Source organism: Equus przewalskii, chromosome 32, assembly GCF_037783145.1.
Source record: "Equus przewalskii isolate Varuska chromosome 32, EquPr2, whole genome shotgun sequence".
Lineage (NCBI taxonomy): Eukaryota > Metazoa > Chordata > Mammalia > Perissodactyla > Equidae > Equus > Equus przewalskii.
In genome coordinates, this window is record NC_091862.1 from 25,616,558 (window position 1) to 25,638,303 (window position 21,746).

At 38.8% G+C, this 21,746-nt stretch overlaps 1 long non-coding RNA gene across 1 annotated transcript; it reads left to right on the top strand.

The window, feature by feature from the left end:
• The first annotated feature begins 1,394 nt into the window (after positions 1–1,394).
• On the top strand, positions 1,395–21,746 carry LOC139080802 (uncharacterized). The gene is made up of 3 exons (XR_011535598.1): positions 1,395–1,708; positions 5,761–5,928; positions 21,265–21,746. It is a non-coding gene; the product is annotated as an uncharacterized lncRNA (long non-coding RNA).

Sequence of the window (21,746 nt, forward strand, 5' to 3'; positions counted from 1 at the left end):
ATATCCCACTGCTAGACTGCACACTATCTTAAAAGCAAGGTTTTGTATACTTCTGTTTACATCCTAGGTATCTTTGGAAAAAAATGTCCTATATTGGCCTTTCCAGTGAGAATCACTTCCTCCTTTTCTGTAACTAGCTTACATATGGAGCACATAAAAGTCCTACTAGTATAGACTCATTACTTTTAGGCCTAGATTCTTGTTTTGGTTTCAGAGAGACATGAGTCAACTTTTTCAAGAATAAAATAAGAGGTCATTAGTGTTTCCAAGCACCACATTAAAAAAGGGACTTAAGAGGCAAGGAATTGGAAGGTTTCCTGAATGTGTTATTTCGTCCCTATGATTGTTTTATTTGCTCCTCCTGCCAGTCGTGACATTCTGTAGGGAGAAGACCTAACAGTTTTCGAAGACTCAGGAGTCAGTTGGATGGAAGAGTCAGCCAAGGGGAAGTTAGCCAGAAGGAAAGAGGGGAAGATAAGGGACATTTTGTGAAATATCTAGGGAAAGAAAAGAGCAGACCTGTTCAAGAACTCCCAGTGTTTCAGCATGACTCAAGTCTAGTGTAGAAGGGGAGAGGGCAAGTTCTGGGGCAGCAGAAATAAACAGGAGCCACAAGACCTGACTTTTCCTCTGGCTCTAACACCACCTTTTAGTGTGGGGACCCAGGGGGCCAACAGCACTCCTCCAAGCTGATGGGGTCTCCCATCTGGTGTCAGAGAAGAGCTAAGAAGCCTGAGCCCCTCCAGGGTGGGCGGTCCATGCAGGAGGCTTTCGGTACTTTAGATGGCCTCAGGACACTATCTTACTTGGGTCTAAACAGGACTGGCTGAAACTGGAAAACTACTCCTCCAAGAGCATTCCTGCCACAAGCATCTTTTAGTCTTGGCAGCAACAGGGCACACACATGGATTTGGATTCCCCAGACCTGCCAGAAACTAGAGCAGTTTGAGCTTCCAAGTCCCCAGCCTTAGATGAGCAGGAGCAGGGTGGGAACGTGAAGAACCTTCTTCGTGTCTTCTGCCTTACCCGCTATTCTACAGGATCAAGACACAGTCTGTAGATACAAACTGAACCATGCTCACTCCCCTTTATAAATCCTTCTAAATTAGCCCGTGGATTTACCTAGCTGTGTCTAACAGTCTTAGCACTTGCATTTGTCTTAAGGAAAACCTACAACTTCACTAAAGAATGATTCTTACTTCTCTGTTTACTGCAAGAGAAGTAATCTTTCTTACAACAAGTTGACATCTTCAAGGGCAATTACTCTTCTCTTATCCTTCACAGAAAGAAGCTGGTTTTTCCTGTGGTGTTGGTTTCTAAATAAGTTCTGCTCCCTGCTACTGCTAACTTGGAACAGGGCTGGGAAGGAGTGAGTTAAAGTGAGTCAGGACTCCAACAAAGCAGGGAGTGGAGGAAAAAGAGGCCTTCTCTCCAGAGAGCGCTTTGACATGGAAATGCACCTCCTAGGGATACTGGGCGGGGGAGGAACCCTGCTGGTGCAGGACTTGAGGAAGAGGATACCGAAAGACAAGAGCCTATACCTCCTCAACAGTGAGGATGAAAGAATTCACTGTGTGCTCCCCGCAACCTCCTTAAAGGACACAGAATGGGACTGGGCACTTGCTCCACAACAAGGCCCACTGAGAGGAGACCGGTGGCCACACTCCAAGGACGGCACCTCACACAATTAGCACAGTGTAAAGGGCAGGTAAGCAGGATTTCTGACTTTTCACATCCAGATTGTGAATAAAGGGGGCCTTGCCAGGGGGAAAAATAGGCTTCTATCATTTTACCAATGGATAATCAGTGAACTTCTAAAGAGAGTTTCCCACACTTCACTCCACCCCACTTAGCATTTTCTGACTTCCACCAGCGCCTCATCACTGTTGTTTAAATCATGCTGCAGCCTCCTGCTCCTTTCCTTCTTCAGAAGGAGCTCAAATAATGTCAGTTGATGAGCAAACACGGGAACCAGCCCCAAGTTTCCTCACCTTCTCTTGTGTAAGTGTAACTGTTAACTTTTTCGTCAGTGTAAACATCAGCCTTGCAAAGAAAAAGTTATCACAGAAGGTACACAGGCCCTTGGTCACAGAAAGCCAAGGAAGGGAAAAGCCTGGAAGCTGACCGGACTCTGACATTATTGCTTGAAAGTGGTTGGGACAGTACATGACACACAAGAAGGACAGATCCTTCCAGCATGCACCCCTCCACCCCCTCGGCCCGTCCGAGGAAATTATGGGCCCCTTGGCAGGGAATAGGATACTTCTCCAAGTGGTAAGGTTTCAGCCATTTGTCTCTTCCTGCTAAGGGGATGTTGGCTGGAAGCTGGGGGTGGTTTCTGCAGGAAACTGATTGGTGCATGGAAGTATGGGAGGGGGTCTCCTCAACCTCTCCTTTTCTGGATTGTTCAGTCACCTACACTCCAAGATCCTTGTCAGAGAAGGAGAGGGTTGGTACTCTGTGCTTTCTGTGCAAAAAATGAAGAGACTACAAACAGAAAGCAAAGGGAAATGAGGAGTACATTATTTCCCAGACAGCGTCACATTTATATGAGCCAGCTTCTAAGGGATATCTGTGGAGGCTTCACCACTTAGCTGCTGCAGAATCTGGGGCTACTGTCTTTCTTATTTTGAAAACGAAAAATGACTCATTGATAGGAAAGAAAAAGGTAAATACACACAGACACACACACATTTATACATATATAGCTAAACCCATATTTCCTCCCCACCAGAGGTGGCTATGGTTAAACGTGGTTAAGCCTTCTGATGCACGCGTGTGATGTGTATGGTTAATTTGGTTTGGCTCACAAGTAGAGCTCATACTGTACACAATGTTTGCTACCTGCTTTTGCACTTAACAGCATTTCATGAACAAATTTTCCTGCCAGTAAATATTCTTCTACATTTACTTTTAAAGGCCACCTGTGAGTTAATCTCTTTCCAATGCTGGACCATCCCCCCTCAGCAGAGTGGAGAAGGCAGCATCAGAGGCACGGCTGAAATCCCATAATTACTTTGCCTCTGCCCTTGACTCACTTGAGTCAAGAACGTGTTCAGGATGAGCTCTCAGCCAGGTCTCTGCTGTTTCCTTCTCACCATCTGTCAGAGGCGGGAAAGGAGACAGCAGGTGTCCATGCTGAGTAGGGCCCCTGAAACAGGAAGGCCAAAGGTGCCCAGAGAAAGAGCTGAGGAGACAGGAGCCACAAGAGAACCCCACGTTCCTGTTCTTCCCTTAGAGATGCTTTGGCTAGGCTGCCATCCCACTGACAGTTACTTATGGTTCCTTTCTCAAGTCCTGGATTATTATTAAAGCCCAAAGTTGATCAAGATAAGCATTTTACAGTTAGACGTTGACTGCAAATGTCTCTGCTATCGTGACCTTCACATTTTCAGTGTGGTCTAGACTGTAGATAAGCCCACTTCAGATTGCACAGGAAGCAGTAGGGAGAATTGCTCATCTCCCCTATTTTCCTCTTTCCTAGTCCTGAACAGAGAGAGCTGCCTCTGTTTCTCTCGCCAGCCTCTTTTCTCTTTGTCTTCTTCCCAAAGTCCTGGGGTGGGGGTGGGGGTGAGGGTGGGGGGAAACGTAAAGCAGCCTGCAGGGCAGCTAGAGATGGCCTGCTCCAGCCCCTCTCACTGCTTCTTGCTGACACCTCCAGGAGAGGCGCTCCCCCAGCTCTGTAGCAATGATTTAAGGGGTGGAGGTCGAGCAGCAGGGAAGAAAGAAAAGCAAGGCAGGGATTGGTGTGACCATCACTCTAAACTGTAGTCAATGTAGCTTTCTTTGCCTCAAAAAGGTTATGAACTTTACATGATTCTATCTGCAAAAGATCTCAGGATCTTTAACTTCTCATAGGTTAGATGCAATGTAAGAAAGCACAAATAAATAAATATATTTAAGATAGATGATAGATAGATAGATAGAGATGATGAAACATCAGTTACAATAACTCGGACCACATAGCTCAAATGGCCCTACTGTATTTTCAAGCTCCTTTTTAAAACTCCCGTATGTTAGGGGCAACTCATATGTTATTTCAAAGTCTGAGACATATTGTAGAAGAAATTAGTCACAAGAAATAAATAAGATGTAATAAGTGCTATAGTAACAACTTGAATTCTTGCTTTGCTTACTAAATGACAGAATTATGTCTAATAGGCAAATAGCTGAAAATAACTCCAATATAAATAATGACATAATTATATAGTACAATAATTTTCAAATCCACTCCTTATCGTCTCTTCTTACCAATGCTCTAGTAGTAATACATAACACTATTCTCTGTGTACTATTTGCCAGACACAGATCCGAGGGCTTTACACATATTAATTCATTTAATCTTTACAACTCTATGAAACAACTACTATTCTAATCCTTGATTTACCGAGGAGGAAACTGAAGCGTAGAGAAAGTAGGAAACTTGCCCCAGTCATGGCTTGTAAGTCCAGGACTCTAAGTCAGCTCATCTAGCTTCCCTCTTGCTCAGAATTGGCTGTCATTCCTTTTCCTCTTTCCTGATTGGTCTCCCTGCCTCTACTTTCCCTAGTCCATCATTACTCAGCCACCAATGTAGCTATCCATATGCAAAATTATGTCGCACCATCATGACTATTAAAGTCCATTGGTTGCCTTTTGCCTACAGAACAAAGTCCAGCCTGCTTCATGTGGATCCCACCATGTTTCATACTCTCACCTGAAATTTTCTTTCAATTCCATCATCTTCCCACCAGTTGTTTTGCAAATGTCTTCTGCATTTTCCTATCGCTATGCTTTTACATAACATTCTCCTCCTCAATCTTTGTCACTATTTAGAATCCAGATGAAATTTCAGGTCCTCCGTGAAGCCTCCCTGCATCGCATAGCAAGAAATGGCCTCTCAACTCTCTAGTTCCCACTGTACTTTATTCCTCTCATGATCTTTATTTTTATTTTTATCTTTTTTATCTTTTTATCTTTTTGCCATCTTCACTATGGCTTTTTTGTGCTTATCTGGATTGTAGCTCCTGAAAATTAAAGACCACGGCTTGTGCAACTTTCAATTCAACCATTTCTTACGCTGTCTTGTGTGTAGCAAGTGCTCAATAGATGTTTGTTAAATTAAAATTCTGTTTTGGTTGAGGATATCATGTTTTTGCCACTTGCATCTGCCTTTGCCTACAGAGAAGGGTGGGAGAAATTTGCTGTGGGCATGTGGGAAGGAAATTTCCCAAAGATGAGGGAGACCATGACTCAAAATATAAGGTCACCGAATTATCAATTGTGGTCTCATATTTCTGCTGCATGAGTAAGAAAGGGAAACTACTCTGCAGCAGGCACAGCTTTTTTTCTTCCACCTCCTGTTTACTATTCTTTTCAACAACCCCATCATGATGAGGCCTAACCAACCACCACTGAGATGTCTCCCCATTTCATGTGGTACATGTTGGTTGCTGCAGAAAAAGCAGATATTTTCATGGCCTATTTCCTCTTCTCCTTCTGCCTGTCCAAAAATCCTCTTTGCTCCAATAAAGACATTGCCTGCAAGGGTGGCAAGTAGAATGTTATTAGAAGGAGATGGACACCACAGGTAATGGAACATTTTTTTAAAAAATGAAAAAGAAAAGACAAAGGGAAAATAAAGAGACATAAAGTATTAAAAATATTGGGCACAGAAATGAAGACATAAAAATTACAAGAAGTAATTAAAAAGCCAAAAAAAATGAAAAGGAATGAGACAACATCTGAGGACAGAAAGAAATCCTTTTTTTCTTAAAACAGTACTCTGGTCTCTGCTGGAACCTGGAGCACTTCATCCACCTTCACTGCCTCATCCTGGCTTTCTCAGACGGAGCTACAATCAAAAGTGACCTCCCTCTCCCAAAGGGGTAAAAGGCTTGCCTCCAAATCACCAAACAACCTTAATAAAGACCCTCATCTGCCACTTAGGTGAGTCCCAACTTTAAACTCCTTGCTCATGGATCAACTTTGCATTAATATTGAGCAGATTAATGGAAAGAATGACACTGCTCTCATTAAGACCGTAGACCTGGATACTATCCTTTCTCCATCCCTCTTTACCAATGTAACACATTTCTCTAATTTTGTCCTCTGCCAACCATCATAAACAGTAACTTCAAATATACAAATAAATTTTAGTTCAGTTGAATAACACTGAGATAATCATCACAGATAAAATGGGAAAAAACTCAACTCCAGTCTTCACATTTATGCAGTCTTCCTGGCACAGATTCAAAACATCAGTGGTTCTTTCTAGCAATTCTTTTTCATCACTTCACTTTTAGCCCAAGGACTCTTAATTTCAAACCCTGCAGACTAGTACATCCCAGTTCCACAAACCATACCAAAAGTGAGGTATTCCTTTAGCTATTTGAATGCCCACATCAGCTAAGTCTCTACCAGTTGAAGGCTTTTGTTTCACTTTTCTTTTTCTTTTTTTTTTCTTTTTCCCAATTATAACCATCATATGTTCCCTCTATATCATCAGCTTGATTGATCTTTCATAAGGCCTGTTCCTAAAAATATGATTTTCTCTCTACACCTTCTTCCATCCCTTGATTCTAGGTACCTCCTAAAATCTGTTCTGCTGCAAATGAGTGAGTCCTGGCTGAAATCTAACCAAGTGAAATTCAATGTAAAAAATAAATTAAAATCTGGCAACTAGAAATAGAACTGTAAATAAGATAGGAAGCACAAACACGAGATAGGGAGCAGAGCTGACAGCTACATAAGTAAGGAATATTTGGATATTTTACTTCTTTGCATGCACATCGACAGCCCACAGTATAACGAGACTTATGGCGAGGAGTGTATTCTCGTGTGCACTCATGGGAATATCAAGAATAGATTATAAGAGGGAAAGTTCTACTTTCCTCTGCATTTTTCAGAATTGACCTGGAACATTGTCTTCTGGTATAGACAATATAATTGAAAAGACAAAAACACTCGCTAAAAAATTTCTATAGCAGAGAGTGATGAGTAAGAAATAAGATAAACTGTTCTGAACAAGATGGAGTAACAAGGAGCAGATTTACCATCCTGACTGAAAACAAAAAACAAAAAACTGGATAAAATATATGACACAACAGTTTTCAAGACACTGGACCTCAGGCAACAAAGGATAGTGATTCATGAGAGATAGTAAAAATAATAATAATAATAATAAGGTGAATTCCATGATTATTTTAGGTTACTGTCTTGAGGGAGATATCAGGTAGTGGCACAGGGCAAGGAAAGTCAGATGTAACTTGGTAGACTCCTTGAGTATGTATGAGGATACAGAGCTGAGAATCCATGGAGGTCAAGGTAGCTAGAGTTCACGGAGCACAGTACTAGAGAGGAAAGTGATACACAGAGAGAAACTCCAGAGACCTTCAGAGGATCTCCCTCAAGTACTCAGCAGAGTACTGACCACAGTGTAAGTGAAGAAAATACTTGATGTTGGAGGAAGAACCATCTGAAAGGATTAAAGCAAGCAGTTCCCAGGGCTCATACTGGGCTAGGAATAGTGCCTTTTCCCACAAACCAGACTAGAAAATCTAATTCTTGCGGCAAGGATAAAATCAGAGAGCCTTGACTTAACAATAGGGAGTAATTAACCCCAGAGTAAATGCTATTCTAGCTCTGACTAACAGAATCTTAAAAGAGAGACTAAAAAGATGCTGTTTTCACATTACTTAGCAGCATCCCAGAAGAAAGCTCAAGAATATTTTTAGTGGGGCCAGCCCGGTGGCACAGTGGTTGAGTGCACACGTTCTGCTTCTCGGTGGCCCTGCGTTCGCCAGTTTGGATCCCAGGTGCAGACATGGCACTGTTTGGCACACCATGCTGTGGTAGGCGTCCCACATATAAAGTAGAGGAAGATGGGCATGGATGTTAGCTCAGGGCCAGGCTTCCTCAGCAAAAAGAGGAGGACTGGCAGTAGTTAGCTCAGGGCTAATCTTCCTCAGAAAAAAAAAAAAGAATATTTTTAGGAATGCAAAAATACCCAGCACCCAGGAGGGTAAAATTCACAATGTCTGGCATTCAATCAAAGATTAACAGACATGCAAAGAAGGAAAATATGACAAGACAAGGGGAAAAGTCCATTGAAACAGACTCAGAACTGATGCAGATGTTAGAATTAGCAGATATGGACATTTTATCAGTCATTATAAATGCATTCAATATGTTAACAAATTATGTAGCAGTATAATAAAACTTTAAGAGATAAGAACTATAATGTCTTAGATAAAAATACACTGTATGAGATTGGTAAACTTGTAGAAATAACAATAGAAACTTCCTAAAATGATGCACAGAGAAAAAAAAATTTTGAAAAAGAAAAAGACTATCAGTGAACTGCACGACAATTACAAGGGACCCATTTACATGTACCTGAAGCCTGCAAAGGAAGAAGAAGAAAGAACATTTGAAGAAATAAAGGCAAAACATTTCAAACTTGATAAAAGCAGTAAACCCACAGATCCAAGAAGCTCAACAAACTCCAAGCAAAAGAAACATGAAGAAAATTACACCAAGGCACATAATAATCAAGTTATTCAAAACCAGTGATAAAGGGAAAATCTTAAATGCAGCTAGGGAAAAAAAAACAGACGTGCTACATATATCCAAAATATAGATAATGATGAAAGATTTCTTATCAGAGAAAAATGCAAGCAAGAAAATAGTAGAGCAACATCTTTAAATTAATGAAAGAAAAAACTATTAACCTTGAATTCTACACCTAGCAAAAAAAAAATTAAAAAACAATAGTGATAAAAAGACTTGTTCAGACATACAAAAATTGAAAGAAATCACTACCAGCAGACCCACATTACAAAAAAATGCTAAAGGAACTCCTTTAGGCAGAAGGAAAATGATACTAAATGGAAATACACATCTACACAAAGGAATGAAAAACAATGGAAGCAGCAGCTCCATGGATAAATATACATGATTTTTTTTTCTTATTTAAATTTCTTTATAAGACAATTTACTGTTTAAACAAAAATAATAACCATGTACTATGAGGTTAAAAACACACATAAGAATCAAAAGTATAATAACAATAGCACAAAGGTCAGGAGGAGAGAAGTCGAAGTATACTCTCTCAGGGCCGGCTCCATGGCCAAGTGGTTGGGTTTGTGTGCTCTGCCTCAGCAGCCCAGGGCTTCACTGATTCAGATCCTGGGTGCAGACATGACACCACTCATCAGTCCATGCTGAGGCAGCATCCCACATGCCACAACTAGAAGGATCCACAACTAAAATACACAGCTATGTACTGGGGGGGTTGGGGTAGAAAAAGCAGGAAAAAAAAAAAGATTGGCAACAGTTAGCTTAGGTGCCAATCTTTAAGATAAAATAAAAGTATACTATCTTAAGGTCCTTATTCTATTTATAAAATCAAATAAAATCTCTTAAAGGTAGTTTGCAGTAAGTTAAATTGTATACTATATACTATTACACAACAACTAAAATAATAAAACAAACAGTTATACTAATAAGCCAACAGGTAAGATAAAGTGAATCATAAAGAAATAATTAATACAAAAGAAGGCAAAAAAGGGAAACAAATAGCAGATGACAATATAAAAAACAAATAACAAGGTAGTCTTAAACCCAATCATATCAATAATTATATTAAATGTAAATGACCTAAACATCCCAATTAAAAGGCAGATTGTGAGATTGTACCCAAAAAAAGTTAGTCACGTGCTACCTACAAGAAACGCTCTTTAAATATAAAGATACAAATAGGTTATAAATAAAAGAATGGGAAAAGGCATACATGGTAACACTAATCCAAATGAAAACTGAAGTGGCTATATTAACATCAGACAAAATAGATATCAAATCAAAGAACATATCTAGAGATAAAAATGATCGTTTCATAACGGTTAGGGTAAATTCACCCAGGGGATATAAGAATGCTAAATGTTTATACATTTATTAACAGAGCTTCAAAATATATGAAGCCAAATCTAATAGAACGGCAGGGAGAAACAGGCAAATCTGCAATTATAGTTGACCTCTCTCGATATTTGACAGAACAAGTAGACAGAAAATTATCTAGGACACAGAATACTTGAACAATACTATCAATCAACTGACCTAGTTGAAGTCTATAGAACATACCTCTTAACAACAGTAGAATACACATTCTTTCTGTTGTTGTTGAGGAAGACTGGCCCTGAGCTAACATCTGTTGCCAATTTCCCTCTTTTTCCTTGAGGAAGATTCACCCTGAGCTAACATCTGTACCAATATTCCTCTATTTTGCATGCGGGTTACCATCACAGCATGGCTTGATGAGCAGTTTAGGCTGGCACCTAGGATCCAAGCACACGAACCCAGGCTGCCAATGTGGAGTGCGCCAAACTTAACCACCAAGCCAAGGGGCCAGCCCCAGAGTACATGTTCCTTTTAAGTGCACAGAGAACATTTATCAAAATAGACCATATTCTAGGCCATAAAACAAGTCAATAAATTTAAAAGGATTTAGGTTATACAAAGTGTTTTCTGACCACAGAGGAATTAAATTAGAAATCAATAAGAGAGATCTCTGGAAACTAAATAACAAACTTCTACAAAACCCAAAGATCAGAGAAGGCAAATTAGAAAGTATTTTAAACTGAATGAAAAGAAAAATACAACATACCAAAATGTATAAGATGCCACTAAATCAGTTCTTATGGGGAAATTTATAGTACTAAAGGTCTATACTAGAAAATAACGTTTCAAATCAATTATCTCAGCTTCAACTATATGAAATCAAACCAGTCTTGGCAAAGTATGACCCTTGGGCCAAATCAAGACTACTGCCTGTTTTTGCAGAATAAAGATTTATTGGAACACAGCCAGGCTCCTTCCTTTACATTCTATGGCATCATACATGCTACAAGGGCAGAGTTGAGTAGTTGCACAGAGACTGCATGGCTCATAAAACCTATTATATTGCCATTTGGTTCTTTGCATAAAAAGTCTGCTAACCTCCAAACTAGAAACAGAAGAGTAAATTAAACCCAAAGTAGACAGAAGGAAATAAATAATAAAGATCACAAAGAATTCAGTGAAATTTAGAAAATGTAAAAGGAACAGAGAAAAAATACAGTTCTTGGAGAATATCTATAAGAGTGACTATTAGCCAGATTGATAAGAAAAATGAGAAAAGACAAACTGTAAAATAAGAAGTGATAGAAGTTACATCACTCCAGAGTCTACAGACAAAAAGGGAAAATAAAATATTATGAACTTTGTGCTAATAAATTCAACAACAGATGAAACTGACAAATTTCTTAAAAGACATAAATAACTAAAGCTCCCTGAAGAGTAGGTAATCTGAATAATGCTATATTTATTAAAGAAAATGAATTTGTAATTAAAAATCTTCTCACAAAGAAAATTCCACGCCCACATGGCTTCACTAAAGAATTCTCCCTAAATTTAAGGAAAAAATAACAACAATTCTATACAAACTCATCCAGAAAACTGAAGCGGAGGGATTCTTCTGACCTCAATCTGTGAAGCTAGCATTAGCCTGAAACCAAAACAAAGACGTTAAGACCAGAAAACTCCTTACCAATATCCCTCATGAACAAAAATTCAAATATTCTTTTAAAAAATTTTAGCAAATCAAGTCTAACAATATATAAAAAGTTTAATACATCATGAAAGAGTAGAGTTTACCCCACAAAAGCAATGTTGATGAGCAATTTTGGTTTAACATTTGAAAATTATCAACTTTATTGTTTTAACGCACTGGAAAAGAAAAGCCATATGATCATCTCAATGGAAACAAAAAAAATTTTTGACAAAATCCAACATACATTTTTGATAAAAACTCTCAGCAAACTGTAAATAGAAGAGAACTTTCTCAACTTGATAAAAGGCATCTATGCAAATCTACAGCTAACATCTGACTTAACAATGAAAGACTGAATATTTTCCTCTTAAGGTCAGGAAAAATACGAGGATGTCTGAACTTGTCATATCTACTTTACATCGTACTGAAGGTTCTAACTAGTGCAGTTAGGACTGAAAAAGGAAGAAAAGAGACCAGAGTAGAGGAAGAAGTAAGTCGTCTCTTTATTGTCAAATGCAACTGTAATAAACCCCATGGAACCTACAAAAAAGCTGCTAGACCTAGCAGTCAGCTTACCAAGTTTGCAAAACACGAAATGGAAAATCAATTATGTCTCTACATACTGGCAAAGAACAACAGCAAATTAAAATTTTAAAAATTCCTTTTAAAATAATTTAAAAATACAAATTTCTTAGGAATAAATCTCAATAGATGTGCAAGATTGATATGTGGCTATCAAAACGAAACATCGATAATGGAAAATTGAAGAAGATGTAGGTAAATGGAATAATGCCAATCCTCACTAGAGCATCAATTCTCTCCACGTTCACGTACAAACGCAATGCAATCCCAACCAAAATCCCAGCAGGCTGTTTTTGTAGATTTTGACAAGCTAATTCCAAAATCCATATGAAAAGGTAAAGGACCCAAAATAGCCAAGACAACTCGAAAAATGCAGAGTAAAGTTGGAGGACTAATTCTACCTGATTTCAAGACTTATAAAACTACAGTAATCAAGATAATGAGATAGCCGTGTAAAGATAGACAAGCAAATCAGTGAGATAGAGAGTTAAGAAATAGAGCTATCCGTACACAAATAACTGATTTTTAATCAAGTTGCAAGGGCAATTTAGTAGCAAAAGGAGATATTCTTTCAACAAATTGTGCTGGAATAATTGAATATCTATACACAAAATACATGAACTTTTGTCTTACCTAAAGGAATATACAAAAGCTAATTCAAAATCGATTATAGATATAAATGCAACATCTAAAAGTGTAAAACCTTTTAAAGAAATTATAGCAAAATTTCTTCGTGAGCTTAGATTAAGCAAAGATTTCATAGATACAATACCAAAACATGATCCATGAAAAAAATGATAAATTGAATTTCATTAAAATTAAAAATTACTTTCAAAAGACACTGTTACAAGGATGAAAAGACAGGCCACAGACTGAGAGAAAATATTTTCAAATCCTAAGTCTGATAATGGAATTGTGTCCAGAGGAGAAAAAGAACTCTGAAAACAAACAACCCCATTTAAAAAGATTGGAACAGATGTTCACCAAAGGAAGTGTACAAAATGGCAAATAAGCACATGAAAGATGCTCAACCCTATTAGTCATCAGAGAAATGTAAGTTAAAACCACAGTGAAATGCCACTAAATATCGATTACAATGAGCAAAGACTGATCCACTCCAGCGCCCGCGAGGATGCAGAGGAAGTGAAGCTTTCATCCACTGCGGCTCGGACTGTGAAAGGTGCCCCCACTTTGGAAAGTAGTTTGGCAGTTTGGCAGTTTGTTTTTTTAAGTTAAACGCATATCTACCATATGACCCAAACATTCCAATGCTAGTTATTTACCCAAGAAAAATTAACTCTTATGTCTAAATAAAGACCTGTACATGAATGTTCATAACAGCTTTATTTGCAATATCCCAAAACTGACAAAATCCAACATGTCATCAACAGATGAATGAATAAACATACTGAGGTATTTCCATACAATGAACATTGTTCAACAGTACAAGTGAATAAACTACTGATATACCCAACAACATGAATAGATCTCAAAATAATTATTCTGAGTGAAAGAAGCCAGAACTGCGCCCCCCCCCCCCAAAAAAATAGTATATACTGTATGATTCTACTTATATGAAACTCTAGAAAATACAAAGTAATCTCTAGTGATAGAAAGCAAATCAGGGAGAGAGTAGAAGGAAGGGGGAAGGTATCAACAAGAGTCACGAGGAAACTCTTGAGGGTGATGGATATGTCCACTACCTCGACTGTGCTGATGGTTTGTGGTGATATACATGCATCAAAACTAATCCAATTGTACACTTTAAATATGTTTGGTGTATTGTGTGTCAATTATACCTCAATAAACTGTTCTTTAAAAGGAAAAAAGAAATAACTGATAGAGTTAGAAATGTTTAATTAAAAAGAGAAAAGTTGGGGCCTGCCCAGTGGTGTAGTGGTCAAGTTCGCACGCTCCGCTTTGGCTTTGCAGGTTTGGATCCTGGGCACAGACCTAGCACCACTCATCAAGCCACACAGTGGCAGCATGCTACATTAAAAAATAGAGGAAGATTGGCACAGATATTAGCTCAGCAACAATCTTCCTCACCAAAAAAAATAAGAAGAAGAAAAGAGAGAGAGAGAAAATAAGAATAGCATTAGCATCTTTAAATACTTAGAAGGCTATCTCTAGGCCAGATGGCTCTAGAGAACTTAACAGGAAGAAAGATTTGGGTTATACACAAGTATATGTAACCCTGCTAAATCCGTTCTCCATGTAGTCCAGTGTTAGAATGGTGTGGTAATCAAGACACAACAACAAAAGTAGCATAAGGATAATGGAGTCTCGTCCCTTGCATTTCTTGCATGCCATGAACTTGATAATCTCTAGTGATGCTTCTTAAAATTTCCTTTTTCCAACATTTTTCTCATACTATGTTGGCACCATGCCACATTTCCCAGAAATGTCTTCCCCCGGCCCATCTGCTTTTTAGTCTTTTCCTAATTCTTCCTGATTCTGCATCAGAAAAGTCTAAACAAATAATGTGTCGAGAGCGGATCTGTCCATGGAAGTCAAAGAAGGGAAAAAACGGAGTGGGTAACACTCGATTCTTCTTGATGGATCGAAAGGTGAGGAAAGTCTTGAAACATTCATGCAGTGAAAGGAAGAACACTGATGTGGTTGAAAGCATGGGCTCCTGAGCTAGGATTTTGGAGTGCTATGTCTTGCTCTATTACTTACTAGCCGTGAGACAGTGATAAATTTATCTAGCCTCTCTGAGCTTCATTCGGCTCATCTATAAAATGAGGAAAATAATAACTTCCTAAGATGACTCTTCGAACATTAAATGATTTAATATACGTAAGATACTTAGAGCTATACCTGGAACATAGAAAGTTCTCTATAAGTACTAGCTATTCATATTGTACATTAATAATTTTGCCCCTTTCACACAACGATATTTTGGGGGATCAGAGTTTACCCAAAATGGAATGGGCAGTGAGATTCCTATCTCTAGAAGTAATCAAACCAATGCTAAACGAGTGCTCCACAGGGAAGTTGCACATCGGATTAATTCATTGGGTATGGATTAGACCAGGAACCATTGAAGACTCTTTTATATATGAGAATATAGGTTTCTATGTGTATTTTTCTGTCTTGGTTATTTTTTTCCTGCTTCTCCAATTCATCTGCCCCAGGTCATAGCATCTTGAATTCTCTTGATCCTTGATATATTTTTTTTAGCTTGAAGGTGTTTCATAAAAAGCCTTCTTTCAGATGACAAAACTGACAATCCATAAAAGTGGAAAATAAAAATATGAAAAACGTTAACCTCACAGGAAATCAAATATTTGATAATATGAAGAATGTCTCTACCTTGTGTATACACAAGTTTTTAAACTACTTAGAATTTTATAAAAAATGTAAAATGGTTTCCAGCAACTGACACCGACACAAACAAATTTTTCTGCAAGACAGATGAAAAAGGAAAACTAACCTGGTTAATATCTTCCAAATAGAGAATTAACAGAGGTTTAACTATAAAATTCATTTCCATGTTTTGTTTCTTCTCTACTTCTTTTGCATTCAGGAAAATTCTAAGTAAACAAATAGTTTTTTACCCTTATATTCGAAGGAAAATCCATTTTCTAATCAAAGTGAAATCAATCATATTTATCAGAGTTTGTCCCCACAAGATGACCTCTTCTCTAGCCTCAGAATGTGGGGTGTTCTACCTTCAATTAAAGTCCAGCACCACCTCCTCTGAGAACTTGTACCTCTTCTCTTACACCTGTAACCTTTCTCTCCGATTTTCCTCCTTCAACCTGCAAACATTCCCACATTCCTCACATTCACTAAAAACTCTCCTTTGACCTTGGATCCATCCCCAGCTGCCAACCAATCTATCACTTCTGTATCTTTGCACATCTCGTTCTCTCTACTACCTCTCTCCTCTCCCCTTTAACTCTGTTGATACTTACCCTTCTTTCTAGAATTAGCTCAGATGTGATTTCCTAGCTGTGATGCCAGCCACCACCACCACCTCACCAAGAGTGGCAACTGTCCCCTAGGGGCTCCCATATTACCCCAAAATACTCTATGAGAATTATCAGTTTACTTCAATGGCTTGAAAGTAGGGCTACTAAGCTTGACCCACAGTAAATAAAGAGATATACATTGACTCTATATGGAATGAATGAATGTCCTAATTCTAGACAAAATGCATATGAAAAGGAACTGATATGGACATACTCTATACCTTTGATAGATACACTTGGTCATTGAAGTTGTCCACTTTTTTGGATCGTAGGGTAAGTAGTCAGTAGTCTCTTCGGCCATGAATGCTATCTCTAAATGCAGCAATGTGTAAGCTCTAATGTGGAAACACTCATCATTTTCTCGATGTCCTCCAATCGGTAATACAGTAGTGTGTACGTATTTTTCCCTGGGCCATTTGGTCTAATCTCTCTATGATCTACATAACTTCTCTTGACCTTTCCTCCACATTCATAGACCAGCATATGCCATGGGCATCCCAAGCTCGTCAGTTACTCCCTAGCTGGCGTAGATAGACCAGACTTTGCTAATACACACTTTCATACTCAATAGCATAGAATTTGAGACATAGAACAATCTGGAGAAATAATTTAAGCTTTATTTATCCAATGTCATAGTTTGGCATTTTTTTCTTTTTCTTTTCTTTTTTTTATTACTTTCGGGATTTTTTGAAAGTTAACATGTTTTTGTTCTGTATATCTTATTTTTTAAACTCCCCTCCACTGAAGCTTATTGTGGGATAGAAGTATATTAAGGGCTTCACTTATATTTTCTCCTTCAATCTTTATAACAACCTTACCAAATTTACATTATAATGTAAATTTTACCCCCCATTTTACAGTTAAGAAAACTGAGGAATAGAGAGATTAGGAAAATTAATCTAAGCCAGATAGCTCGTCAGGTCTGGAGTCAGGACAGGCTGTTTCCAGAGCCCACACTCCTAACCAATGCTCTACACTGTCTCACGGCAAATCTGGAAGAGGTGCTCGGAGGAAAACCTGACCATGAGACTCAAGTGTGTAGCTAAAAAGAGGGTGAAGATTGGGAGTATATTTCTTTATTATTAATAGAGTGGATAAGTTTTTTAAAAGGTAGAATGACGTGGGGAAAGGAAGAAAAAAACCTAAAGATTTCAAAAATAACACTTTGGTCTAAAGAGACTCCTCTACGCAAGCAGGAAACTCGGGGCCATTAGTCGTGGGTTTAGATTTTCTTTTTATTGATAGTGAAATGGCACTTTACAGATTTAGTTAATCATTGTTCTCTTGGTGAGCAAATTTTCCAATCTGTTCTAAAAATAGTCACGTAATAGAACTAAAACATATTAAGCCAACTTGGACGGAAGAGGAGAGAAGTAAAACATTTGCACTGACATCATTGCTTACCTAGAGACCCTCCTAACATTCTAGGAAAAATAATTCCTTGAGGAAAGATTTCTGTTCTCAGAAAACATTCCACAACCCTTTATAATTAAGGAGAAAATGCAAGGCCTAAGAGATTTTTCCCTACCAAAGAAAATCATCCTAAAAGCACATAAATTTATTATCTAAAATAATGGATAAAAATAAGATAGTTTAAATATAAATAAATAGAGGGGAATTTTGAGTTGTTTGTTTTCTTATTCCGTGAACCCATCTCTGTCTTCTCTTTGAGTTAATCATCATGAAATTGCTCTAAACCGGAGGCGGCAGGGGCTGCGGCTGGCTGGACACCAATGCTTCTCATTGTTTGGTTACACTGGAAATGTCTTTGGAACGAGCTTAATCTGAAAGACCTTTAACCAGCAATTCTCTTAGACTTCCGAACAGCAGAAGTTTGGTTTTCTTGTTTGTTTTGTTCCATTTTTTCTTTTTTTGGGTGGAGGGGAGATGAAGGGAGGAGTGTGTATGTGTGCAATATATTTTTTTAAATTATAAATAAGACAATATCAAGCCTCTTTCTCTCCCTCCGACCCCCCACCTCCCCCTGTACACACACTCTCCTCTCCTCACAGAATTTCTGTTCTTAGGAAGTCCGAGAGAATTGGGGAACGGTGAGGGTGTGGAGACGGAGACATTTGATTTTATTTCATACATTTCTGTATTGTTTGCTTTTTTAGCCACATTCGTGTGATGTCTTCAGTTGAAATCATAACTCTTCTGAACCCTGAGCGAAGAGAAAAAGCAAAGCAACACAACACACACTTACACACACACACATCTGCGTAGTAAAGAAGACGGAAAGGAAGCACAAGCAAAATACTCCAACACGGCCGTGTCGTGTGGAGCCTTCTTCTTCGGCTGAAAGGCAGCTTCTCCTGAGGGTTTAGGCTGTTCTCCTGAGCTAAGGGTGGAGTGAGGGAGAAGGAAGGCAGATCTGCGTCTGTGGCTGATTGGCAAGTTCTGTGAGAAGTTATCCACTCCCATAAGTTTTGTTACTGTGGCAATTTCTTTCTCAGCGTTGATGGTGCCCCTTACTTTCAGGCGGGGGTGGTGTGGGGAATGGGGTGTTGTTTCTAGTGGCTGCTGGGCAGCCGTCTGACTGAGCCTGGAAAGGTTCTGGGAAAATGAAATGCTGTTGTTTCTCTGTTTTTGAAGACACTCTTTTTTCGATCATGTTTATACTTTGAAATTTCACACTGTGGTCAAAGAAGGCAAGGTAAAATTTTATATCCCCATCAACACCGGAGAACTGTGCTTGTCCTGTGTTCACACAGACACGTGATCTTTATAGACGTCTAAGATGAGTACCTGTGGGGGAGACAAATCACATTTTAATAACCAAATCATGATATTCAAATATTTTAAATGTAGCCGCTTTTCCCTTTTCCTATAGAGTTTTCCTATCTTCTTAACAGAGGTAACATATAAATCCAAGTAATGTCCTTCTCAACTATAATTTAGAGTTGCACTGAAAACGAAAGTTATAGATAAGATAAAGTTAAAATATAAATTTCAGATCAAGCATTCTACTGTGACATAAAAAAGCAAGCTTTAAGTTCACTGAAACGGAATATTCCAGCAATTACCAAAAGATTCCACAGCTGTTAAACTAGAAAAACTGTTTTTCTTTCTTTGCGTGTAACTCATCATCTCTCACAATCACCTCGTAACTAATCAAAGCTTTTATGAAAACGTTAGTGGCCAAAAAGCCACTTTGATTGCCTTCGTTCCATTGGCTATTTATAGGCCTGTTTATTGCCACTAATCACTTTTTTTTTTAATTTTAAAATTTGTTCTTTTGAAATCAGCTTTAACAACAGCAATAAAATATGTTCTAAAATATTAACACAGTATGTGGATAGAGCATCAATTTTCTCAAGCATTTCTTTACAACATGCAATAAAAAGGTACTCAGCGAAAGGGTCTGGTTGTCGATCTTGATGACGCTGTATCTGGGCTTGGCAGAACCTTGCTATTTGAGGAAACACTGCTTGGAACAGCTGCTATAAGAGTATATGTGTGTGACTTACGGACATCCATGACAGATAAACAGCCATGCCTAATTAGAGTGTGATCCAATGCGTGCATTCACCAGATAGTAGACCAAGCCTTTATGCTAGCTTTTGCTAGTACAACCATGTATCAGACATAAATACCACTCTTAAAATATATGTAGAGCCAGCTCTGATGGCCTAGTGGTTAAAGTTAGGCACACTCTGCTTCAGTGGCCCGGGTTCAGTTCCTGGGGTGGAACCACACGACTCGTCTGTCAGCAGCCATGCTAAGGCAGCTGCTCACATAGAAGAACTAGAAGGACTTAAACTAGAACATACAACTGTGTACTGGGGCTTTGGGGAGAGAAAAAACAGAGAGAGGAAGATTGGCAACAGATGTTAGCTCAGAGCAAGTCTTTCCCAGCAAAAAAGAACCGCAAATATATGTAGCCCAGCAAGGACTTTAAAGAATAGTATTCCTTGCTACTAGATCCGAGGCCCTTGTATCAGTCAGCTATTACCAAAATAATGCTGCATAACAGAAACAAGTAAAAATCTTCACATTTTAGTGGCTTACAAAAATAAGCATTTTTTTCTTTCTCATATAGCTGTAAATTGGGCAAAGCTGATGTAGGCTGGGCTTGGTTGAGTTTGGCCTCAAACTTTGGGTTGGGTTCGGGTCAGCTATTCCCTCCGTGAAGCAGGGGCTATCTAAAGCGTGTTCTTTTTGAAGCAAAAGGAAAGAGCACAGAAAGAGAAGCCCCACTGCACATTTCAAGCACCTGCTCCTGTCACACCTGCTGATACCTCATTGGTGTTACACGGCCAAGGCCAGCACCACAGGACGGGAGAGGGTACTGCTCCCCTAGGAGAAAAGAAAGAGAGAGGAGATCGAACACTTACTGGACAAAAATCTAGTCTTCCAAACCCTCTTCTCTGTGTATCATTTTTTTCTTTCTCTAGGAGTTCTCATCAAACCCTGAGATTTCCTTCCTTTCTTTGCATGAATAATTCATTAATTTATGTCTCTAGCTCAGAACTCTAATCTTAGTTCCAGAGTTTTATGACCAAGGAACTATGTGGTAACTGTGCTTGGATATTTCAAAGACACTTCAAGCTTAACATGTCTTAAATAAAACTCATGATCACCCCCATTAGCTCCGATAGACTGATTGGTATTCTCCTAGCATTCTCCACGTCACTAAATGCCACAATATTCATCTATACAAACCAGAAATCTAAGAATCTATAATTCTTCCTCTCCTTCAACTGCCAAGTCCACTTGATCCCTAAGACTCATTTCACCTTTTAAATGTATCTTCTTCTCTTCTCTTCATCTTCACCAGCATCCTATTTCACCCTACCAGCAATCCACACCTGAATCACTCTAATGTCTATTAACCAATACTGACTCTATTTAATTTGCCTCCTATTTAGAGTAATAATTTTGAAAAGCGTATCTGATCATATCACCATTCCTGCTTAACACCCTTTAATGGTTTGGTGGTTATAAAATATATTCCAAATTCTTTGACACTACTTCTTTCAAAAAGTGGAGCCTAATTCTCCTCCCTTTGAATGTTCGTAGAACTAGTGACTGACTCCTAACAAATAGAAGGTGATGGAACCGGTATGTGACTTCTGAGGCTAGGTCTTAAAAAGGATAGCTCACTCTCTCTTTCTGTCTCATCACTTGCTCTAGGGGAAGACAGCTGCTGTGCATGAGGATACTCAAGCAGGCCTGTAGAGACGTTGACATGAAGAGGAGCTAAGACCTCCCACCAACAACCATACCAATTTGCCAGCTATGTAGGTGAGCCACTTTGGAAGTAGACCACAGCTCCAGTCAAGACTTCAGACGACAGCAGAGTTTTAGCCAACATCTTGACTGCAACCTCATGAGAGACCCAAGCCAGAACTGCCCAGCTAAGCTGCTCCTGGACTCCTGATCCACAGAAACTGTGAGATACTAAATGTTTCTTTATTTATTATTTTTTATATCTCGTTTAGCACCCAAAGTCTAATTGCCGTCTGTAACCATACACATGTGCCCTATTACCACTTTGGCCTCCCCCTCCCTCCTTCCACTCTGGTAACCACCAATCTATTTTCTGTGTCTATGTGTTTGTTTGTTTGTTGTTGCTTTTAACTTTCACATATGCGTGAAATCATGCAGTATTTGGC